The sequence below is a fragment of the Chlamydotis macqueenii genome, chromosome 5, assembly GCF_036417535.1.
Source record: "Chlamydotis macqueenii isolate bChlMac1 chromosome 5, bChlMac1.mat, whole genome shotgun sequence".
In the NCBI taxonomy this organism is placed as follows: Eukaryota; Metazoa; Chordata; class Aves; order Otidiformes; family Otididae; genus Chlamydotis; species Chlamydotis macqueenii.
In genome coordinates, this window is record NC_141560.1 from 46,989,970 (window position 1) to 47,016,251 (window position 26,282).

Sequence of the window (26,282 nt, forward strand, 5' to 3'; positions counted from 1 at the left end):
TTTTCTATGTTCCTGCTTTAATGTAGCATTATTTGTCTCCTTAATTTTTGTTCTTCCTTTTAATAATAATCATCATAAACATGGAATCTAGATCTCCTTATCCTCTTTTAAAATATGTTCCATATATGTATTTTTCAAGTATCTTCTTTGTCTGAAAGTTTTTCTCAGCTCCCTCAAAGGACGGAGGAAAATTTAATATAAGTAAATGTTAAAGTCCTGGAGATTGATGTGAAATAGTTGTCTGGGTCTTTATAATTTCTGTCGTTTCAAGGTTTCAAGTTGAGATGGATGTTGCTTTGGAAGTGAGAACCAGGAGAAAGATTCTTCCTCACTGATGACATAAACTTTGTGTCTTTCACACTTACCTTGCTTAGTTGCATATGTTATTCATAAAACTTCAGGTATTTTCTGTGTCTGGAGAAGCTGGTCTGACAATTCATAATCCTGGTTGTGAGACTAGAGTTAATATTTTCGTAAGTGTGCCTAAGCAGAAAAGAGAAAGCTGGCCAGAATTTGTCGATATTACTCATGGAGAACAAATAGATCAAGTGATGGTCGTTAAATTACTTTGATGTGATTATTAGCTTTTTAGGAAGTATAAATGCTGGAAAAATGAGTATATCTGTAGATCTTACAGTAATGTCCTACACTTCTCTTTATCCTGTGAATTTAACCAAAACCAGAGCAACCTACCCAAAATAGTATGAGATTTCAAACGTGATCAAATATTACATTTTCACATATTTTTAACATTCTTGAAAAATAACATTTTATTCATTTTATTTAGATTCAAAGGTCTTTCAATTTTTCTGTTCACATAGACTGTAGTAAACTTGTCAAAATATGGCACTGAAACGGAAGATCAGCAGATTAGAAAAATACGGAAGTTTTTGCTCTGTTCTGTTTGTAGATAATTTGTTTGTAAATACAGAAATGAGTTGTGAAGGTAAAAAAGATACTAAAAGTTCTGGACATTATTTTCTTCTCAGATACTGAAAGACTGTACATGGGTTGAAGAAAGTATATTATTAGTGTCGCATTTAGTTTTGCATCTGATCTCAGTCTCAGTTACCAAATCATGCTTTTTGCTATTGTGGATTTTAAAAAAGTTTTCACATTTTTCCCCTCCCATTATTAATCAAAGAAAACCAAAGAAAAAAATGAAAAAAAAAATCAATAACTCATTAGCAGGGTACTGATTTCTAATGTGGGATTTTCAGGTTCAGGACCCTTCTGTACTTGTTCCCAGATAAAAATGCTTAAATTAGTTGAGATGTTGAATATTTGTCTGTCTAGTTTTGACCAGAAAAATATACCTTTAATGTGAGGAATTTTTTGTAATAAATGTTTTCCTTGTAAATGTTTTTTTTCTTCTCAAAAAATCAAAGGAATGAAACATAGAAAATATGATAATTATATTATAATTATTAGCCTAGATTCTTCACTGAAATGTCTTTGAATTTCATAACATAAGGTCCTTATCTGTGGCCATTTTATTCTTCTGTTAGAAGAACTGAGAAAGAAGTCTGCTGTTTCATCCTGTAAATGAAAATCGGATGGAAAAAGCACGTGAAATTCTTTATCCCTTTTTGATGGTGACACTGGATTGGCCCCTAACAGTACAATCTCTATGGAAGATGTTATTTCCAGTTTCTATTATACTAATCTACAGCACATCTTTACTGAAAGCCATACTTTCATTATTATTCTTTAATGCTGTCCAAAGTAATTTTGGTTCATTTTAAGATTAAGATTTTATTAGATAATGATTTTCTAAGATCCAGCTATATTAGAACCTTGCTTTCTTTCCATCCACTGATTTTAAGAGGCCATTAAAAACAGTCAGGATCATATTTTAGAATCTGTTCTATAATAAGTATATATATATTGTAGCTTTGCTATTCACTGAAGTTTTTTTCTTCAGTCTTACTATTTGCTCCATTATTTTTCTAGGAATATAGAGTGGACTTACACGTTTATAATTGCTTTTAGATGTCATCTTCTGCTCTGCACCTACAGAAGTTATTTCTCTTGTACTAGAGCACCCAAGAAAATGTAGTTTTATAAAAAATATGTATATTTTAATGTATATGTATATTCCTATAGCTGTTTTTATAGCTTGTACTGAGGATGAGGGAATGAACTATATTTATTCAGGGTAAGATCATAACTCAGATATGATAATCTAGAACCAGAATGACCATTATGTCGTACTAGTGGGGCAGGAGAGAAGGATGGGAGGACGTCAAAGTGAATCTGAATTGCAGAAAGCCTACTGGATGTGCAAGAAGAATCAACAGAAATTAAGAACAAACAGTAAGTTGTCTTCTCCACAGAATAGCTGCATCCTGTAAAATAATAATCTTGATTTATATTCTAGTAGTGTAGTGTTAGCTAATTCCCTTTATGACCAGTAGGTCTTTCAGGGGCTATACGCTGAAATCACTTCCCTTATTGTTTGACTAAATTAGTCTCACATCTTCTGTCTCAAATCTCATTTGATCTCTACCCTTTTACAACCTGAAGTTAACCTTCAGAGCTCATTTCAATTCTTAGCTTCCGTTTTGTTTTAGTGCTGAGATCTTTTAGTACTTACCCTCTTAAGTCCGTTTTACTAGTTTTGGATGGGATCATGTTAATTATTTTTCATAGTAGCTTGTATGTATTTGTACTGAAAACAGTTTTCTTTCTTCTGATCATCTTTCAAGTTTTCCTTACGTATTCTTTTGGAGGGGCTTCCAGTATGGTTTGCTCTCCAGCTGTTGTGACTAAAAATCAGTTAGCAATAAAATTATTCCTGTTTAAAATCTAAATTAAAAGAAGAGGACATAAAAATATAATGATAAGTATTATTCCATGTTGTTGAATTGTTTTATTTGACTGTTGGTCTGGATTAGTCAAGATTCTGCTTACACGCTGCTACAAGGTTTTGTACAGTACTTTGTAATGAATGTGCTGATTATACAGTGTGGTGTTGTGAAACTACAGATAAACAATTAGCTGTATTTGAATACGTAGGTCAACAAATGTGAACTCTTTTTTTTTTTTTTTTTAACAGGTTGATAATTTCTTAATAATAATATCCTAATAAGTATTTGTTTATTTCATGTTAATAACACTTCACCTGTACGTAGTTCACAAAGACTTCCTAGCTCGTAGCTAACACTTGTTAAATTTTGATTAACTTCAATTATCTCCATAGTTTTATTTCTGTATTGAAAAGTTATATAACTGATCAATGCAATTGAAAAATATTTTGAACTGTGTATTGGAGGAGATGGTAGGTGTAATTTAAATTCTTGATATTTTCCATGTAATTTTTAATTTACTTCAGTATATATTCTAATATTTGCTTTTTGATTTATTCATTATGGCTAGTTTCTTTCCTGATAATAATGATATAAACCCCTCTCAAAATGTGGTAGAATTTGACCTCTAAAATGCAGATATTAAAATAAAGAATTTAAATGAATATTTACATAAACATAAATAAACAGCTAAAAATAAATATGACAATTTTCAAAAAGCTTTTATTCCGAAATGTGAACCATTTCTGCTTTGGCTGATATCAAGCTACCTAGGGTTCATATTTTAGCACACCACCAATCCTTTCCTCCTGCTCTTTTTTTCCATAACTGACATAGAAAACTCTTATGCCTATTCACATGGCCATTTCTGTTCTGAACAGAACATTAAGATTTTCATTCTGTTTAAAAGCAGCGATTAAAAGCAAAATTTCAGTTATATTTAAGGAAAAAGTTTAACTTAAATGGGTAAGTTCTATTCTGAATATAATTGTTGTATGTGCAGGAACTGATATGCAGGGGTCTCAGTATAATGGTTAAGTCAAATGGTTGCTAACATTGTACAGCAGAACTATAATTACTATTTGATAATTGATTCAGTTAATGTTATAGCCTTTTAGATACTATAATGAAAAGCATCTGTATCAGAAACTGGCAGGAATTATATGCTGTTATTAATTATATACACTGTAACTTCATGCAAGTATTTTGATATTAAGGAAGTAATGAGTGTTTGAGAACCTGCTGGAGAAGAAACTCTGCAGCATTCACAAAATTCTGAGAAAGTGCCAATGATTGAATTACATGTTTATAAACACAACAAAGAGAAATTAAGTAACATCTTACATTTTAATTCAGACAATCTCAGAATTGAGAGGTAACATTTATGTATTGTTTTCATGGATACAGTGAAACTCTCCTTCCTACTTGCTTTTGAGAGCATAGAAATATTGTAGCCAAATTGACTTTAGTTTCATTACAAACAAGCTGCAATTTCAGGCCTGACAGCATGTAAATCCTGTTTAAACTTATGCTCTGACCTTATTCTTTCTGAGCTGTGCACCTATTTACCGTCAGTAATCTCCAGAAACTTTTATTTCCCCCTCACTAAATTGGAAGATTAAGTAACATGGCAAAGTTCGTATAGAAAGTGAAGTGAATATTGCATATATTAATCTGTACATTTTGAGTGTTTATTGTCAGAACACCTTAAAGTCCATTGATTTGAAATAGCTCACAGTTCTGTGAGTGACCAGCATTCAAAAATACCTGGCCTGTTTTTCTGTGGTTCCCCAGCCCCCGCCCCCCCCCCAGTAAAAAACAGTACAGACTACCAGAAATGAAGTAGAATTTCCGGTTTTTTTGCCTGCCTTTTCTCTTCAGAGCTCTGATTCTGCACGTTTGAAATATGGGAAATACAGGAATAGTGTTCAAAAGATAATTGTAAAGCATTTGGCTAAAATGGGGGAAACATTAGCTAATGCCTACATTATTTGCATTATTCCCTCAACAGACAATGTGCCAGATAGTAGTAGGCTCTTACTGGGAGGCAGCAGCACTTTTCTAGGCTCTGAAAAGATTCTGCAGTCTTTCATGATGTTGATAGATTCTGAAAATAGGTTGATTGGACTAAAAATAATGTCTTGCCTGAACTAAAAATAATGTCTTGCCTGGACGGTACTTGGTACCTTTCAATGCATTTATTTTAGGAAGGAAACAGAGGGGGAGGTTGTACTAGGAAGGAGTAAGTCTATCCAGTGTGTTGCAAGAAGAAAATTCCTAAGCCCTTGTAATTTAGTTGTGAGATATAGCGCAACGGTTAAACCCCAAAGCAACACCACCTAACATCATGACTGTCCCTGCAGCCACAGCACTTTCTGCAATAATTTGAGTCATTTCTCACAAGGTTTGTAACACATCTGGAAGCTTACGGTGCTACTCAATTTACTCCTATGATCAGCCTTCTCTGACTGTTCCCTATGCTGCAGTTGTAAAACAAAAAAAACATGTAAGGAGATAAGTTTGTGAATTGTAGGTTCTGCTCTTCCCTAATGACTCGGTATTGAACCAGTGCCTTAGGAAAAGATTTTGAAGCTGTCACCTTCTCTTCTAGAAGAAACATAAAACTAAAGCTGAGCTTTCCTGTAGTAATTACGTTATCTATTGCTTGGCTTTTTAACAGTAGAAATATTGACCGAAACCTGAGCTCTTACAGTTAATTCTGCGTAGCTGTATGACTTCTGAAATTTCATTTTGAAGAAAGCCAATGCTAACTTGAATCATTTTGTACTGCTCTTCTGTTGGCTCTTAAACAGCTGCTGTGTTCTGAATTCCTAGAGGGATTTTAATTGAGTAGCTGTCCATCCCACTGCTGTATAGGCATTCTGATATTTTTAAGGTAAAGAATTAATTCTAAATGTAAGAACAATGTTATCTAAGATCCAGGTATGCCAATCCATTTTCAAGAAGAAAAATGAACCTGAAACTGAGTCCTTAATTGTCCCTGCTGTTTCACCAGCACTACTGAAATTGGGCATAATTCAGTGTGTTTTCTCAGCCAAGAAAGCTCTGTTGTTACATCTTCTTCTATTCTGCTCATTATAAGCATTGTTTTAGTGCTCTTTACACTATTACTTTATGCTCCTTAAGTTAATTTAAAGGGAGTGACTAGCACTGAACATTGTAAATCCAGAGGATGTTTCAGGTTCTATTGTTGATTGGCCTTACATCAACTCAGTTGCTCTTTCTTCCATCCAGAAAACTTCATTTACTTTGCATGGTAGTACCTTTGTGGAAAAAAAAAAAAAATCATGTATGTTACAAAAGCAACATGGTAGCCTCAGTTCTTAAGAATCTAAGTATCAAAAAAAGAAATTCCATTAAGAGCAGAAAGAAGTTGTAGCTATGCATAGAAGCAATGTCTATGTAAGGATAAAATTGGAAAGGCTGGAGCAACATGTGAATTATAGCTACCAAAAGAGTTATAAGACTTTGTAAATATTAGATGTAAGAAAATATAGAAGGTATTGTATCTTCTTTATTTGTGTATTTGTATATCATAAATGTCTGAAGAGAAGATGAAGTATTCAGTGACCTTATTCTATTAATCTTCACCAAAAAAAAAGTGAATTACAGGCCTATTTTTAATAGTTAATAACAAAGGAAATAAATACAAGCAAGAGTAACAGAAAATGAGTTGATACAGACGTATGTAAGTTTTATATTTATTGTATCCTGATATCCTAGATGTAGTGAAGTGACTAGGAACTGTTAATGTTGGAGGACTTGCAGGGCAGAGGTCTTGAAAAGGTTGGCATTGCACCTAACTGAGGCTTATAGTGGACTTTAAAGTAAATACATTTGATAGATCACTTGCTGAAGAAGCAAGTAAAAATAAAAAAAAAAGAACAAATGTGACAGAAACATGCATATGGCATAGTAATGTTTCCACTACACTTAACAGTGGTTGGGGCATTTTGTTTACGTCTGGGCACTGAAGTTTTGACAAATATTAAAGTTCTGATAGCAGAAAAAAAATGAAGGTGAAATCCCTGAAGGATTGTAATATTGGTTGTTACACTGAGGGCTGTAGTCAGTGGTTTTCATGCTCACTGTAGGTGAGACAAGAAGTTACTGTTTTTATTTGCTGCTTAAAGACAGTGGGAAAATTATAGTAAGAATAGAACAATGGAAAAATAATGTCGTGGATGCTTTTTACTAATAGTTTGTAGGAGTAGCTAGAGGGCAAGCGGGCAGAAGATTGTCTGAGGATCCTTGATTCTATTTCAGATAATCAGTGTCTGTACTAGATAATTAGTTAAATTATCCTGAAATCCTGTTTTTCTAGGCTATTAATAAAGAAAAGTAAGTGGCAGTACTCTGGAGGTATGGATATTGGATAAATCTTACATATTTTGCAAAGTCTGCAAACTTGCCACGTATAATCACTATGATTCTCTTAGCTACAGTTTTTCAAGTGGAAATCCCTCGGTGGTGTAGACATCACTAATTATAACAACCTTGAGTAATGTTTGTGTAAAATATATTACTACAATAGCAGCACAAGAATTTAATAATGAGAACAATAAGGCGTCATGCTGATTAAATGTGTTTTAATCTTTAGATTATCTCACCTTCGTTTACACTCTTCTTTTACTACTTTTTCTACTATTGCTATTATGAATGCTACTATTAAATCTCTTACTCATAGTACCAAACTTGCAGAAATGTTCATTAAAGCTTAAAATGTTTTTTACATAAGATAATCCATTCCAACTCTTTATGCTTGGTAGTGGTGGTTTTGGTCACTATTTGAAAATGAGATATTAATCATAGAATCATAGAACGGTTAGAGTTGGAAGGGACCTTCAAAGGTCATCTAGTCCAACCCCCTGCAAAGAGCAGGGACATCCCCGACTAGATCAGGTTGCTCAGAGCCTCATCCAGCCTGGCCTTGAACGTTTCCAGGGATGGGGCTTCCACCACCTCTCTAAGCAACCTGTTCCAGTGTTCTACAACCCAGAACTTAATCTTTCTACTGATGATTTGTTTCAGAAAACCATTATGCTCTTCCTCTTCCCAGAGCTGTATTCTATGATGCTCCGTACTGATGACTTTTTCAATGTCTTTTCTGTCTGGTGGGTTGTTATTTTATTTTTGGCCTCATATACTAGGAAGTTTTACCTACTATCTCACCACCTGGCTTTTTTTTCTGCCTGTTCAAAGGAATGCATATTTCTTGGGACTCAGGTAGTGAAGAAAAAGCAATTTGCTCTGGCAGATTCTGGAAGGAGAGTCTTCAGTCCCATTATTTGAAGGTGACTTCTATCAAGACTGCACCTTGTAGGCAAACTGATTCCTTTCTGCCAACGCAGGCTAGCCAGCCTTACTTTTCATGTATGAGATATATTTAAGAGTTCTATTACAGCACGTTGGCTTTATAATTTGCTTCTCAAATATATGCCTTTGCTTCCAAATTTTGCTTTGTTGTCATACTGATTTCTAGTTGTCAGTGCACATTTGTCAACGAACTGAGCACAACTTAGCTTTTAATTGGCTAAGTAATAAGAGTCACTGAGCACTTTCTGAGAGGAGCAAAGGCTTCTCCAGCTAGCTGGCAGGATTAAACTATCAATGACAACGATTTTCATGCCCTGTTATCAGCCTGCAGATCTAACTCTATTTCGTACCTTATTAAGCTTCTAACATTTGTTCTCATTTGCTTAACTCCAAAAATCTTGAAGGGTGAGATTTGTTAAAAGTCCAGATTATTGATGTGTCCATGAAAATTACCAGAACAAGATAATTCTTTTGAGATGTTTCTAATAGTATTCTAACATTGTAAGCCAAGCTAAACTTGGCTATGTGTGCTTACAGCCAGTCTTCATTGCCTTATGGCCAGATAAATGCAATACATCAGAATCATTGTTCCATGAAGCACTAAAAAAACTAGAGAACTGTACCATGCTACCTGCACTCATTCCATGAGCACCTACATGCCATCACTTGTTTCTTTGTAAGTATTACAAATACTTACGAATACTTACGAAGAGCAGGTTCGGGATCATCTGAGGAACATAAAGGTGCACAAGTCCATGGGACCTGATGAGATCCATCCGCGGGTCCTGAGGGAACTGGTGGATGAAGTTGCCAAGCCACTGGCTATCGTATTTGAGAAGTCGAGGCGGTCTGGTGAGGTCCCCGATGACTGGAAGAGGGGGAACATAACCCCAATTTTTAAAAAGGGGAATAAGGAAGACCCAGGTAACTACAGGCCGGTCAGCCTCACCTCTCTGCCTGGCAAGGTCACGGAGCAGATGCTCCTGGAAACCATGCTAAGGCACATGGAGAGCAAGGAGGTGGTTGGTGACAGCCAACATGGCTTCACCAAGGGCAGATTGTGCCTGACCAATTTGGTGGCCTTCTATGACAGGGTGACGGCATCGGTGGACAAGGGACGAGCAACAGACGTCATCTACCTGGACTTGTGCAAAGCTTTTGACACTGTCCCGCACGACATCCTTCTCTCTAAACTAGAGAGACATGGGTTTGATGGACGGACCACTCGGTGGATAAGGAGTTGGCTGGATGGCCGCACTCAGAGAGTGGTGGTTAACGGCTCAATGTCCATGTGGAGACTGGTCATGAGTGGTGGACCCCCCCTCAGGGGTCCGTGTTGGGCCCGGCCCTGTTCAACATCTTTGTCAGCGACATGGACAGTGGGATAGAGTGCACCCTCAGCAAGTTCGCTGATGACACCAAGCTGTGTGGTGCCGTCGACACGCTGGAAGGGAGGGATGCCATCCAGAGGGACCTTGACAGGCTGGAGAGGTGGGCCCATGCCAACCTCATGAAGTTCAACCAGGCCAAGTGCAAGGTCCTGCACCTGGGTCATGGCAATCCCAGGCACAAAGACAGGCTGGGTGGAGAATGGATTGAGAGCAGCCCTGAGGAGAAGGACTTGGGAGTGCTGGTGGATGAGAAGCTCAACATGAGCCGGCAATGCGCCCTTGCGGCCCAGAAGGCCAACCGCATCCTGGGCTGCATCAAGAGAAGCGTGGCCAGCAGGTTGAGGGAGGTGATTCTCCCCCTCTACTCTGCCCTGGTGAGACCCCACCTGGAGTACTGTGTCCAGTTCTGGAGCCCCCAACACAAGAAGGACATGGACCAGTTGGAGAAGGTCCAGAGGAGGGCCACGAAGATGGTAAAAGGGCTGGAGCACCTCTCTTATGAGGCCAGGCTGAGAGAGTTGGGGCTGTTCAGCCTGCAGAAGAGGAGGCTCTGGGGAGACCTGATAGCGGTCTTCTAGTACCTCAAGGGGGCCTACAAGAAAGATGGGGAAAGGCTGTTTAGTAGGGCCTGTTGCAATAGGGCAAGGAGTAATGGTTTTAAAATAGTGGGGGGTAGATTTAGATTGGAAATTAGGAAAAAATTTTTTACGATGCGAGTTATAGAACACTGGAACAGGTTTCCCAGAAAGGTGGTGGAGGCCCCATCCCTGGAAACGTTCAAGGGCAGGCTGGATGAGGCTCTGAACAACCTGATCTATTTGGGGATGTCCCTGGTCCTTGCGGGGGGTTGGACTAGATGACCTTTGAAGGTTCCTTCCAACCCTAACCATTCTATGATTCTATGATTTGATGAGACTTTATATACTAAGCAGACTTATTAGACAACCTAACAGTTTCTCTCACGACAGCTTACCTTCAGTGGTATTTTCTTGACGTCTTTAGAATCACTAAAATATTTTAGGTAATTTTTTCTCAGTATTTTTTCTCATCCTTATCTGTAGGATGGCTGAGGATTTGTTCACAGGGTGTCAAAAAGAGTAAGTATAAACATCAAGCCAGTTGTTACGAGGTTGAAATTCATAATTAAGGAACCTGCAAGAGTATGGTCACTTATGAAAAAGTTTGAAATTCTTTGTTCACAGCAAGAAACGTTCCGCAACAATGACTGGAAATCTTCCCGTATTTTGATATTCTAGGATAAGCAAGAAATACAACTTCCTAACCAGTACCTAAAGGGGGCTTATAAGAAAGACAGGGAGAAACTCTTCAGCGGGATTTGTTGTGATAGGACAAGGGGTAATGGTTTTAAACTGAAAGAGGGTAGATTCAGACTAGATGTTAGGAAGAAATTTTTTACAATGAGTGTGGTGTAACACTGGAACAGGTTGCCCTGAGAGGTGGTGGATGCCCCATCCCTTGGAAACATTCAAGGCCAGGTTAGATGAGGCTCTGAGCAACCTGATCTAGTGGGGGATGTCCCTGCTCCTTGCAGGGGGGTTGGACTAGATGACCCTTAAAGGTCCCTTCCAACCTAAACCATTCTATGATTTTGTGACTCTGTGAAAAATTAAAACTTTGTTCCTGGCAGAAAAAAATAAAATGGAAATAATAAACTCCCTACAGCTCAAGTTTTTACCTCTATATGAAATACATTCTTCACTCTCCTAAAATGTTAATAGCATGTTCACACTCATTAAGCTTTTAAGTATGCAGCTTTTTAATGAAATTGTAGCATGTTCCTGTAAATTTCCCAGCTCAGATTTTACATTTTCATATATTGTGACAGTGCAACTGCTGGAAAAACTGACAGTCACTTAACCTCATTTTATTTTCTTGGTTTTTTTTGTTTTTTTTTTTCTCTTTCCAGAAATGAATTTCTTTATTGTGAGAAATCATGATTATTGATGTGGAAATCAAACGGGCTGATGATTCTACTGGGTGTTCTGAAGAACATGTAAGTGTAAAACATTTACTGTAACACTGATTACATATTCAATTTAGCTAGTGATTATCATTTTATGTTAACAAGAAAAAAGTTGGTTATAGATGTTTCTTAATTTTTTTTTTATCACAATAGCAGATAAGATACTGTGACAGATTGTGTCTGAGGTCATAATTTTCTGAAAGTATTTTTATCATTTGTTTTACTCTGCACATTAATCTTCATCAGATTCTGCTACACTTTCATAACCTTCACTCGGGAAAATCCATAGCAACACAAGTCAAGATTAATGATAATTGATAAGTAAAGCTCTAAAAAAATTTAAATATTATACAAGGCCTACCTGGTCAACAAAATGACCTGACGTTAGATAAACTTCTTTATTTATTAGTCTCCCACAAAATAGCAGTATTGTGACCTTTTATAGTAGGAACTGCAAAAACAAGACTACACAATGGCTGACAGAAATGTAAACTCTGATTAAAATCTTCAGTTTTGAGAAGACACCAAGTAATATTAATGACCTTCTCAGATTTAATGCACTAGTACACAGTGGAAGGTGAAAAAGGCCATTTGTTCTTACTCACAGCAATATGTGCTAAGCATTGTTGCTGTTCAGTAACAATATTACAGTATTGCTTCTGATATTGCTAGTGGGATGACAATCTTAAATTTTCTTCTGTTTATATTTGATGCCATTTCCATAACCATTTCTTGCCTGATAAAAGTCCAGTTCTTGAGATTGATATTGAGTATCTGAGTATTCATTTGACTTTTCAAAGACTAATTGATTCAACTTTGTTCATGATGCAGTTTCAGTTTTTCTGTGCACAAGCCTTTATAGGGATGATTTTATTGGCTCCAGCATGTGGGGATTGAATATCTGTCATTCTAATAGTCATGCTCTCACACACAGTAGGAGAATTTTGAGCATCCTATTATTCAATATTTCCAGCATGATTTCTGTCATTGTTAGAAAAGTTCCAATCCAAGAGTAGAAATTATATCTGCTGACTGAGGTGATGTGACTGGTGAGAGCTTGAATGTGAGGTTTGCCACACAGCTGGTCAGCTTGTTTTTCTTCCTGTGAACTTTCTGAACAACTCTAAATAAATTACTTAATAAAAGATGGTCTTAGATATCAATTGAAGGAAAGAGTGGTTTGAATCTCTCTGTTCCACTGCAGAGTAGGGCAGGGGTTCCCAAACTGGAATCTAAAAGCTGTCCAATGGGAACTGCAGTGTGTCTGTGGTCTCTACTGAAAGACTAACAACAGGAAGATGCAAAAAGGAGATGTGGTGTCAAAATTCTTGTTTTAGCTATAGAAAGTTGACACAGATGTTTGTAGCTTCGTGCAGGATTAGACTGGGGGAAAAATAAAATCACCAGGCCTCCCTTACCAGTGCCTATCTATTTTTTTTTTGTTGTTGTTGTTCGTAAATACTTTCAGTATCATGATCACATGATTTAAGGTCAAATTTTTCATTGTCGGGGAAAGAAAATAGATTTTTCATCACTGCATTTGAAAGATTAATTCTTTTACTTGATATGCTCATTAGATTTTGTGGTAGAAGAAATCAATTTACAATAAAAATTAAATGTATTAGTACCATCTTTTTAGTTAGATTGCATTTAGCCTAATGTGACTGTGTAGCTAGTGACTGGAGCTGAGTGGGAAGCTTCAGCATTCTGTATATCACATCCAGTCATTCACATTTCCTGCTATTGTAGCCCTTGTAATTTCATGATAACCAGTTCTTCTCCATGCTTTCTGGAAGTTACTGACTCCTAGTCCTTGTTTCCATAAAAGGGTAGCAAAAGCAGCCCTAGACACAGTGCTAGTATAGTTACACACACTTCAGTGTAGCACTGAACAAGATCACTAAGCACATGTCAGGTGGGTGTTTGTTTTTTCAGCGCATGCAGCAAGCAAAGGTATTCTGGCAGCAACAAGGTGATGATGCTACTGATGAAAACTCATCTGTGTTTTTCAAGAACATTTTTTTTCACATTAGAAAATGCAAATTGGCAAAAACCTAAAATATGCATCCTTAGTCTTTCATCACAACAGCCTACCTGATAACTTTTTAGTAATACCAGTAAACCAGTTAAATGCAGTTCTATAACAAAAGCTGCCTGCCATAAAGTCCTGAGAGTAGAAATTGGGCTTTGCTCCTAACCATGCTTTTTTGGTGCTAGGCTCTCCTGGTATAAAAAGATATCAAACCCTAGTAGTCCCTGTTTAAACTGATGGTTCTCTATTAACAACTCCCTGCAGTTTAATGTTAGTGTTTTGCTGCCCTGGAAATCCAGGTCTAAGGGGGACTGGCAGGCCCTGGAGTGGCTCTACAACAGGGACCCTGAAGGCCTGGGAGATGGGGTTAGAGCTGGAGCTCTCAGAAGGCTGATCCTGCACAGGGAGCTCCATTTCTGGGTGTAAACTAACCCCAAGCCTGTGGATCAGCATATGGGATTTTTTAAGTATTGACAGTGCATTGAGGATCCATAAACCTGAGGCAGTTCCTGATATTTTTCTTTTGTTTCCTTATTGTCTTTAATGTCTTTAATTTTCTAGACTTCTTCCTGATTCAGAGAATTCAGTGTTTTTACAAAACATTATTATTTCGTGGAATAGAAATTCAATGTTAGGAGTTGTATTGCTGTGTAATTTGGGGAAAAAAAATAATCATCTGAGTAGTGCTGCTAGTAATCCAGGCATATATTTTTTAAAACAGGTTTTATGTTGGTAGTATTCTTCATCTAAAAATATTTTTAGGAATGATTAATTTATTTCTTTCTCTTGTTAGAGAATCGGCTGCTAACTGGAAGCATTTAATACTGCGTAGTCACTTGAGGTACTGTTATTATCAGTTCAACAGAAAATGGCTCTAAGAGCAGAAAAATGAGTGACAATATTTTAGGGGACTGTGTATCACAAAATATGCAGCTTCAGCTTGCATGCAAAAACACCTTTTAGCTGTGATAATAGAAATTAGATTTCAATCAGTATGCTCTTTGTTATTAATCCATTTTTTTCCTTTCATCTGAAGAGGTCCTAATAACATGTTAGGCAAATCATACTCTTTAAAAACTGATCTGAAATTACTAAGATGAAGGTTGAAGTACTAAGATGAACTTTTTTCCTGTGAAGCAAAAGGGGTGGTGTCTTAAGTAATTTCAAGTCTTGCATATTTCATCCATTTCAATTACTGTCTGAAGTTGAGGAAGTAGTGTGTGTACCCAGGCAAACACTTCCGTGTGCACTCTACATAGCAGAAGTTCCATATAGCTTAGTACTATTACAGTCTCAAGTGAACATCTTTCTGAAGCTTCTTTCTAGTAGCCACTTTTTGTGATACATAGAAAGACACTGATCTTAAAAATGAGGGCTTTTGGTCGGCTACTATGATTATCTTTTTGGTCTCTATAGCCACCTTAAAGAATAAAAGACTTTATTGTCAAAGATGTTGAGAAATTACTGCTAATTTAGTACCATTTTGTAGTTTCTGCTGCTGCTTTTAGTCTGACTGTGACAATTTTTAGCTGCCTAATATCCTCTTTTAATGTCACCCTTTCAAGAGGAAGGGAAAGAGAAAAGAACTCTTGCTTTTGTATTAGTTTGGTTTGTTGAATTATAGCCAAATGTCCATTACTTTGTAGCCTGGAAACTTCAGCCCTGTTCTTGTTTCATCAAGGAGTGTAGACTGGGTTCAGTGGCAATGGCTCTTCCATGTTTATTGTTTACAAGGTATGGCCCTAACATGCTCATGACCTAACAAGATGTTTGTGCATGATGTGTTCTGACAAAGCATTAGTACAATGTTATTCAGGCTTCCCAGGACCAATGCAAGGCATGCATGGTTTCTGACAGCCCTTTTTATACAGTGATCAAAACTTATTAGACTACACTTGCATCTTTTTTGAACCTGTACTTTCCATCCCTATCACAATCCATTAAGTCACCCTATGTTCAATAAATGTCTGCTTTATGTCCCTTTCTCTCTGTTATTTTTGAGATTTTTTTTTTTTGTTTTCCTGATACGATTTATCTTGCATCGTGTTTTTCTGTAGACACTTGGTCTATTGTTCACAGCTGCTGTGGGTCTTACTTTGATTCATGCTTTTATCAACCGTATCTGTATAATACTAAACTTTAATAAATTCTCTAGCAAAACCTACAACCACTAGAATGTCACTCAATGAAACAAACATGTTCGTATAACACTGGACAAGTCTATTGCTGTCAGTGGATTCTAGGAAGTTCATAAAAATGTCAAAAAGAATAGCTTCATGTTTTGAGATTTATAAGGGGTGTCAGATTTGGTTTATTTCTCATCCAGAATAATCAAGGCAACATTCTTGATTTTCATCATGAAAGAAATTATACAGATTGCAATCATTTACATGGTGATGATCTCTGTGAAGTACTGAGTGAGAAAACATTCATTTTTCAAGAAGAACTGCAATTTCTTTTTCAAGAACGTTCCTAAAGGAAGCTGTCTGAAGAAGGGTCAGCACTATTAATAGCTTGGTTTTGTCTCACTGCTGTAACTGCTCACCTTGGGCTCCTAAGCAGAGGAGAACACAGCGGAAGGTTCAGTGTCTTTACTGTCCACTGATCCTGTAGTCTTTTGTCATAAAAGTTTATTCATGTGTTTTGTGATTCCAAACAAAAACTTCCATATTTCATGCAAAGCTAGCCTGGCTTTTTCCCACATGTATATAGTGTGTTATGTAAAACCCTTTAAATTTATTTTTCCTTCCCCAAAACTACAAATGTTTTTCTCTGATTGGCCTATTATCGCACGTTACCAAGGAGGGGGCCAAATGAACAGCTTCACTTTCTTTTGCAGTACAGAAGCAGTTTTCTTCTGAGCTTGGTCAGGACTCACTGAAGAGAACAAGAGATTTATATAGTTAGTTGTCAATGTCCCATTGATTCATTGGATGACAGTTTACTAGTTAGATCCTTGAGACAGCCATTGTGGGATAGTTATTATGATGTGAAAGAATCAACAGGACTAATAAGATATTTAAATTTAAACAGGAAATCCCATCCTTTGCAGAAAGCAAATTTTGCTTGAGAGATTGATAACATTTGAGTCAATATAAGAAAACCCTTTTATCTTGTGATCTACCAAAACACTTAGTTTTCCAAGCTTTGCCCATGACATAATTTATTGTGGCATCTATTGTACAGTATATGAATGAATGTTGAAAGACGCTTTTTCTTTTGTGCTTCAAGGTATAAACTGTGAAAATAAAAATCACATTTTATTACAGCATAATAATTATTTCTAGAGAGTGGCACTACTAGTTACGCAGAGCTAGTTTAAAATTGAATGTCTTGCCTCTTCAAATGTGTGCTGTCAGTTAAGCACCTGTAACACCATATGGCATCATCTCTGTGTTGTTTCAATCAAGGAGTTTTTCTGTGGTTCTCCCCTTTCCCCTGCCTGCCAAAATCTTTCACTTTGTTGTGGAGTGACACCAAAGATCTTCCTGATACTTTGCCTCTTGGTCCACTAATTCTCGTGCTCTGAGTTTGCAAACAAATTCTGGTATCCTACTGGTATTGTTGTTTTAGAAAGAAAGTATACTTCATTTTCTCAAGCTTTTATGTACGTCACTTAAAATACATATTTTTCAGCAGCTTGTTAAGGGAACTTGCAAATTTTTCAGGTGGTTTTCCCCCATCCACCATTTAAAGTGGATCCTTTTAAACTTAATACAGCAAAACTAATGGCTGCAAGACTTCATTGCTCTTGCACCCTCACTGTGATCTAATCTAGTTATGTGTATGGGTATAGGAAAAGCGTTCAGGCAATGGAAAAATGTGTTATTTTAAGCATGATTCTGTTAAATTAGTCAGTGATACATCTGTAGCTTCCTGACAAAAAACCCTATGCTTGCCAGATTACAAGAGGACCTGGATGTGTCTGTTGATGTACTGGGCTTACAAAAAATCAATTTAAAATATTTCAAGCACTAATGTTCTTCCCTATAAACTATAGCTAATATTATTAGGTATCTGAGCCTGTTCCACAGGTACAGGGCAGGAAGTGAAAGAATGAAAAGAAGTCTTTAATTAAATTACATCAAGACTACATTCAGTTCAGTCTGGTTGTCATAAATGCACATGTATATTAAACACAGTTGAAGATGCAGCAATATTTATTTGTGTCTTTAAATTACATTGGCTTTAGTACTATAAATTTTAAATATTTACATTTCTTAGATGCTGTCATCCTCAGCACCCTAGTACACTGTGTATTACATATACCATGTATTGTATGTTAAATATAACCCTCTTCACAAAAAAAAAAAATGAAGGCTCTGTTGACTCATTTGTATGCTTTCAGTTGTCAGACTGCAGATCTGTCTGACAGTGAAGTTACTACCAAAGTTATTTTGTCACCAATTTGAAGGTCCCTTTGGAGCAGAAATAAGAATGTATCTTGTGCATCATCAGTTATAAATTTGAAATGTTGTTTCTGTTAAATGTGGTGTGATTGATATTGATCAATTAGCTGAAGCCTCTAAAGTGATATCCTAAATGTTGGCAAATGCCACACTTTTTTCATAATGTCCTTAAAGCTTTGCTGTATTTACATAAATCTTATAACCACCTTCTGAAGATGAAAAACAAAAACATCTGCTCCACTTTTGCTCTCCATGATTGCTCTTTAAAATTTTACATCCATAATTCTAGATTTGTACTTGCCCCAATCGGAGTCCTCTTCATTTTCCAGAGAAGCTTGAAGGAATATTTACCTACAGACTCTTTGTTACATCTATGATCTCTTGGGCCAAAGAATTAAAAGCTGTCATGGGTAACTGAAACCTAAGAAAATAGTATGGTTTTGTATGTACTTGTTACAGGCTCTTTTTCTATTAAACAGAGAGAAGTTTCCTTGGTTGCAGATTCAGACTTCAGTGCTAGAGAACTTGCCACTGCTCCGTGGTATTCAGAGTTGCTGTGGCCCTGGCTGGGCCAGACGTCTGGGGCTGCTGCACAGCTGGCGGCTTGGCCCTCAGCACAGGTAGCAGCTGTCTGGGCATGGTGTGCTACCCTGAAAGGCTGCCATTTGTTTTGGAGGTGAGGTGTATGCCAAGACCATATATGTGATGAAACAATCTTGTGTTGAAGGAAAATTTTGATAGAAAGTATTACAGTACTTTGAATATTGTACAACAAAGAGGCATCAGAGAGTTGCACTTTTACCAGTACCAAAAAGTGGTGTATTGATGTCAAAACAGCTGTTTTCTTGGTGCTTTGTTGTTGTTGTTGTTGCTGTTTTACTGGCATCCTGCCAGTCCTTGTGTTCGTTGAAGTTTCAATCTGTTACAGTTCTTCTGCTTGGTAAATGTTCCAAACTGCTTTATTAAAACGAAAGCCAGACACTCTTGAGATTTTTATGAGATATATCCTGCATTTCATAGAATCATAGAATCTTTTATGTTGGAAAAGACCTTTAAGATAATCAAGTCTGACTGTTAACCTAGCACCACCAAGTCCACCATTAAACCATGTCCCTAAGCTCCACATCTCCACAACTTTTAAATACCTCCAGGGATAGTGACTCAGTCGCTTCACTGGGCAGTCTGTTCCAATGCTTGACCAACCTTTCAGTGAATAATTTTTTCCTGATATCTAATCTGAACCTCCCCTGGTGCAACTTGATGCCATTTCCTCTCATCCTATGACTCGTTTGTTGGCAGACCAACACCCACCTTGCTGCAGCCTCCTTTCACGTAGTTCTAGAGAGTGGTAAAGTTTCCCCTGAGCCTCCTTTTCTCCAGACTAAACAACCCCAGTTCCCTCAGCCTCTCCTCATAAGACTTGTGCTCCAGACCCTTCACCAATTTTGTTGTTCTTCTTTGGATGTGCTTCAGCACCTCAATGTCTTTCTTGTAGCAAGGGGACCCAAAACTGAACACAAAATTCAAGGTGCAGTCTCACCAGTACCAAGTACAGGGGACAATCACTTCCCTAGTCCTACTGACCACCCTATTTCTAAAACAAGCCAGGATACTATTGGCCCTCTTGACCATTTGGGCACACTGCTGGCTCATATTCAGCCGACTATCAACGAACACCGCCAGGTCCTTTTCTGCCTGACTACTTTCCAGCCACTCTTCCCCAAGCCTGTAGTGTTGCGTGGGGTGGTTGTGACCCAAGTGCAGGACCTGGTACTTAGCCTTGTTGAACCCCATAAAGTTGACCTTGACCCATGGATCCAGCCTGTCAAGATTCCTCTGCAGAGTCTTCCTACTCTCAAGCAGATCAACACTTCTGCCCAACTTGGTGTTGTCTGCAAACTTACTGAGTGTGCACTTGATCCACTCCTCCAGATCTTTAATAAAGATATTAAACAGAACTAGCCCCAATACTGAGCCTTGAGGAACACCACTTGTGACTGGCCACCAACTGGATTTAACTCCATTTACCCATGCTGGCTGGGCCTGATCATCTGCTTTGTCCTGTGTGTGCTGCATGATGGGTCTCAAGAGGATTGGCTCCATAACATTCCCCAGCACCAAGGTCAGACTGACAGGTCCGTAGTTCCCCGGATCCTCCTTATGGCCTTTCTGGTAGATGGGCGTCACATTTGTTAACCTGCAGTCAACTAGGACCTCTCCCCGGTTAACCAGGACTGCTGGTAAATGATGAAAAGTGGCTTGGTAAGCGTTTTTGCCAGCTCCCTCAGTACCTTTGAGTGGATCCCACCCGACCCCGTAGATATGTGGTGTAGCGAGTTGCTAACCATTATGGATTATAGGGGCTTCATTCTGCTTCCCATTCCTGTCTTCCAGCTCATTTGTTTTCAGTCAAGCAAAGGGGCAGAATTGATATCGTAAAGGTGTATCTATGGTGTGAGGAATGGATACCAGGATTTTGAGCCAGTTTTCTTCCCTAGGAAGCCACATTATGCATGAGAATAGTTTCTAACCTACTTTCTGTGTTTATGTTGTGACCATAGTAACTATTCCTAATGTTTTTCTCATAAACATTATGATAAATATATGAGCTTCATATGATAGTATGGTTTGACATTTGCTTTGCACAATTATTTTTCTTGCAGATCTGCTTCCCTTAAAGATAAGATTTCAGGCTGTGATTTATCTATATATCTGTCTACATAATCTAAATATTGATGTCATAGAGGAAACGTATCGCTTCAGTTCTAGTACTTGTTGCCAGTTTTGTTGGAGAACTGTCAGTTCTGTAAATGGAAATACTTAAAATGTAAGGAAAGAGTAATTAAGTGTGGATAATGCTTTTAGGCTAAAGTAACACTAAGCTTATTTCTTTCTTCACTGAACTGAACTCCAAATCTATTAAGAATTCTGAAATTTTAAATTACCAATATCTTCACCACCACACACATACTCCTGTTCTCCACTCATTTCTTGTTTATACTTTTGTATCCCTCTGGATAGGTACTGTCTGCAGTCAGAAGTATCTGTCTGTCTTTTTTCATTTATTCTCAGTGTGGTGGTCTGTGTCCAGATGTATGTATATATTCATTCTTGTTTTTACAGACAACATGTCTTGTAACTTAAGAAAACAATATTTTTAATCATGTTATGCCCACATATTTCTGCTGGAAGACGACACATACTTTCCTTACATGGCCTCCCACTGCAATGAGAATTGTATGAGATGAAAATAAGAACTAGTAAAAAATGCACATTTTGAGAAATAGCAGCTGCTTAAAACTTCATTTGGAATATAAATTCTGATGAAGTAGGTTCATTACTAGGTGATATAGTTAAAAATACGTGACACATCACAAATAGTTGGCTAATGAATAAGGCATATGATTGATAAATAAAGCATATAGTTCTCTTGCTTAGCTTGCAATTCCATAAATATGTTGTGTAAATATATATAGAGAGGCAAATGTGCATTAAAATAGGAAATACCTGAAATTTCATGAGATGTTCAGTTAAGCACAAAAGAATTAAGTGCTTTAAATCATTTTAATAGACAGACTTTTTTTAAAAAAAACAGTCTTCCCAGTTCTGTTGCCAATCCTACAAAAACTTAGATCGCATAAAACTCATTTGTATCTATTCGTATGCTTTGGTTCTGAAGTCATGGTGGGACCCGTGACTAGAGTAAGCTGTGAATGCTGTCAAGCAACATGAAGAATATAGCAATTGTCACCCTAAAGACATCTGAGATGAATCAGAGCAGCAGTGTAGCTTTAGACATCCCTGCTGTTGCACACTGTGAACCCGACAATGGATTACTTCTGTTCTATGAAACATGATCAAAATGGTCTCAACAAGAGAATTAGACTGCTGTTATAAGCTGTCTCAAGGCACTAGAGGTGTAATTCTTGAAAACCTCCTTGGCTGAGCTGGGATTAGAAAACCTCAGTAGCACTTTCTGTATGGATCTGCAGCAGCCCTTTTTGGTCAGCCTGCAAACCTCGAGTGAGCAAGTACAAAGGTAGGGTCAGAAGGCTTTTTTTACATGATAGGAAGCAATCGGTAGGTGCATACTTTTGTGCATATAGGGATGAATTAAGTAAAAGCAATAATGTAGAGTTGATCAAAACCAGAATTACAATACTACTAGAGATACAGAATAGTCTACTCCACTGCACTGATCTGAATTGTGGGACCTGGATATCTGATTGCAGGTGTAATCCTAGCCAACAGGTATTAGATATTCTTAGACCTATGTCTTGTTTTTTTTTTTTTTTTCTTCGCTTTCAGTTCAATTTTAGATCTTAAAAAAAATGTGTCCTAAAAATTAAGATATTTCTGTGAGTTTGGGGGCTTTTGTTTTGGAAGAAAAGAAGGTCAAAAATCTTAACTAAGCTTAGAAAATGGATGTGAAGAAATCTTTTTTAGGATCCTGTGATTCCTTCTAAGGGACCAGTCCTGTTTCAGAGTCCTAGAAGACAGAAGCTTACCAAAAAATTGGATTTTACACAAGTTTCGTAGTCTCCACATCTCCATTAGAAAGTACTTGCATGGCTTTTCTATTTCAAACACTAGCTGTTAGCTTGGATAAATGCCCATGTTTCATGGTCCAATTACTGTATGTCTTCTAATGCTAATATCCTAGTAAAGCAATTGGTAAAAATAGTGGTGTAAAAATGGTGAATGCTATTTAATTTATATTTCCTAGGTAAAAAATAGAACATGTAAGAGAACAGCATTTTGTTTCCAATTCATTTTATTAGTACCATTTGGAGCCACTTTTCAAACTTCCATAGAAGCATTCAGCCAGACAAGTTGAAAAGGGATCAGAAGAATGAGCCGCAAGCCCTGACTTTCTGCACTCTCCTTGCCCTTTCTGCCAAGCCAGAACAAATGTTTGTTTGTTACTCCTTAATGCATGTTATGAATCAGCAGCAAAAAGGAGAACAGATATAGAAAGATGTCGTTCTGAGTGAGCCAGAGTGATATTTTTGTAATCCTTGCATTATGCCTTCTATTTTCCGATGTTATCGTCCTCATAAATCCTAAAGCACTTTAAGGAACAATACAAAATAGCTTTGGTACCATACTGACTCAATTTCTATGTCATTAACTCCTCCTCCATCTCACAGAAATTCTCTCATGGTATTCTAAATATGACTTTTTCAATTCTATTTCATTTTCATAAACAGATATCTAAATGACCAACAAAGTGCAGAAGTCTCTCTTTCTAATACATACAGCCAGAAGGCACATAAATATATAAAATAGACTGAAAAAGTCTATCCAGTGACATTAAATGTCAGTCAGCCACGCAGAAGGATAAAATTCTGATTGATACAGTGATGATGGAGATGTATTACACAACATAGCCAGAATTAAATCTGTCTATCTTCTCCTCCTTTAGTCCTCATTATTAGTGTATGTTGTGATTTCACTACTAGAAAGGACTTGTAATCTTTTGCTCTGTTTGAACAGAGTAATTGATGTTTAGAACTGGGAATTTTTACTCTTTTCAGAAAAAAACACATTCCTGAAAAATATTTAAGATTTACAGAACAAATAAGACATGCTTCACAGAGTGTTAGTGCTTTATCCTTACTGACATTTTGTCTATACTCCTGGTTTGTGTAATACTTCCCAGATGATAATTATTTATCAAGAACTAGCAGTTTGCTTGATATTATCCAAAGAAGACTTTATGCCTCTTGCCACAATGACATTAAAGGATTTATCTTTTGCTGTGTTTGGTTCTGGGCATGTTTTCACGTGACTATTATCACTGCTGAAGCTAATTCCTTCATATAGAATAAAAAAACCCCAAACAACCAAACAAAAAAACATTGAAAATATTCACAAGTTATTTTTGAACATGTGATAGACTATATGTATGTTTCCTCATAATATCCAGTATTTATTGAGGTTAAATGTGGCTTGTTCAGTTTACAGCAGGCAATTCTGTTACAGTCAGGTGGTGGTTTAAGGCCAGGAAGGACTGCAGATGGAAATATCTGCTTTCGCATCAAGGATACCATCCCACCAGTGTCTTGGCTTCTGCTGGCAGCATAGTGGTATTAACTTCCCCAAGCATTTGCTTGTATACAGTATAGGAAGAGAGATGCATCATCAGTCATATGTGTAATGTTCCTTGACATGTGAACAGATGCTGAAAACCCCTTGTTAAAGAGAGTCTTCATATCTTTTTAGATGTACTGCATCAAGGTAAATTCATGGACTGTGAGACAGGGAGGTTCTTTCCTACATTAACATAAAAAAGGCAGTAGTATATGCAGAAAGTCAAAGGAAATTAATCAGTGTCTAAAATTGTATTTTGAAAGTGTTAAGAGACTCAGAATCCAGGAGACCTTTAACTGTCTGAGGTGTAGAAGGGTTCAAAGAAGCCTGATAAACAGAATGGTAGTAGCAATTGAATGTGTTTATGGGAAAGAATTGGTACCTGTCAATATATTGACAGACTGGCACACTAATGTGTGCGTAAAACGCTAGAGGAGCAGTAGGGTCATTATATGTACTAATAGATTACATTGTCTTATCTCTTGGATTTTTGGATCTGGATATATGCAGGGGATCTTCCCTAAAAAAAAAAAAGCTTGCAGAAATAAATCCTAGAGGAAATAAAGCTGAAAATGATATCTTGAGGAATACAGCCACAAAAGAAATAGTAACAAAGAAATTTTGTAGAACGTAGAATCTAGCTCTGAAGAAATAATGTATGACAAGTGCTTTGCAGTTTTTCCTTGTCTTTTGTTTATTCCAAAGGGATAATGTTACTTTTTTAAATTAAAAAGTGAAGGAAGAGCTGACAGTAGTGTTTCTTTCCTAGTAAGGCCTACTGGGCTCCAGAGCCCTTCCCTTTGGAGAATTTCGGTTTTCAGACAGAGGCTGTTGAAGAGGAGCTTGATTTTCACAGGACAGGTGCAAGGCTCATCTACTACTGGAGGCAACAAGCTATAAAACTCAATTCGTCCCTCCTGAGGAGTTTTCTTCTGTGTTGCCTTGTATGTAGATTCTGACCAAGTCAGAGCAACTATTTTTAGTGAATGCAAATGCTCCAGCAAACTTAATTGATGTTACTTTTTAGATCAAGGAGAACAAAACAAAAAGGGATAATCCCAGTTAGTCTCACTGAAAGATCACAGAGAATTAGAGAACATAATCTGAAAACTAGAAAAGTATAAGCTAGATACCATTTACGAATCAGAGTAGTTTAATTACAAAAACAAGCAAAATGAAGAAATATATTTGCCAAGGAGAAGAATTGTAGCATTATCTGTTTTTTGAGTGGTTTCCAGATTTTGAGGGAAAATATTTTTCCTAGTCTTCCTGTCAAACTGTGTATGGGCAAAGCTTTGAACTCATAGGTTTGCATGAGGAAATACATGTAATACTTTAAAATAACTTCTCACTTATTTTTACTTTGTCTGTCTGAAAGCTTACAGTACTAGGCATGATTACTTTTTAAACTGGAGCCTGAAACACATAGAAAGTGTAACATCAACAATAATAGCCTAAGATTCAGAACATTTTCTAATAAATTGTAATCCCTGGGAAGATTCAGCTAGATTTTCTGAGTCTTTCTGGGTCTAGATTTTGGGTCTTTCTGTTACAGTCTAAGTGATTTATCCCGATGCATTTGCATGATGCATTACTTATTTTAACATTGATTAGGCTACCAACACTGATCTGATAAAGATGACAGTCTTTGATAGTTAGAACAATGTTGAGAGTTGCTGTTTGTTGCTTGTATCACTGACAAACTGCCTGAATATTAAATATTTATTTTCCTTGTTTGGTACTTGTAAGCAAGTGTTAGTGTGTTGCAGGTCAATTGTAAGAGAACCTTTGAAATTACAGCACAAACTGCTGTTGAAATTAAGGGAAAACACTACTGCTTTTCCACTGATAGGAGAAACTGTTCAATATTTATATATACCTTTCCCTCCCCCATTAAACAGAAACAAATTGCTTAGGTGTATCTCATAGGCACATATTGTTAATAATTGAGGGACGGTGGTTGAATGTTCAGGGCAGGAATGCAACATTTGTATTTGTGCTTTCAAAAATAGTTCCTGGAGGAACAAAAAAAAAACCTGGTGGTTACAAATTTATTGCAGTAAAACCTTGAAAGCTCAGAATGGTTCTGGTAATAACAAGCTATACTTACTATATCCAACATCAGTTTTTTAACAAATTATGTGTAACATTCAGCCTGTTCTCTTTGCACTTACTCAATAACTTTGCAGTGTATCAACAAAGCTACACCAACTTTAGATCAAGCATTTG

General features: G+C 37.0%; 1 protein-coding gene across 1 annotated transcript in view; it reads left to right on the forward strand.

Moving 5' to 3' along the window:
* LRRC4C (leucine rich repeat containing 4C) overlaps positions 1-26,282 on the forward strand; it is a 459,752-nt gene that overhangs the window by 102,069 nt on the left and 331,401 nt on the right. The window contains exon 3 of the mRNA XM_086749986.1: positions 11,463-11,549. The gene's annotated coding sequence lies outside the window, so the exon portion shown is untranslated. The remainder of the gene's footprint in view (positions 1-11,462; positions 11,550-26,282) is intronic.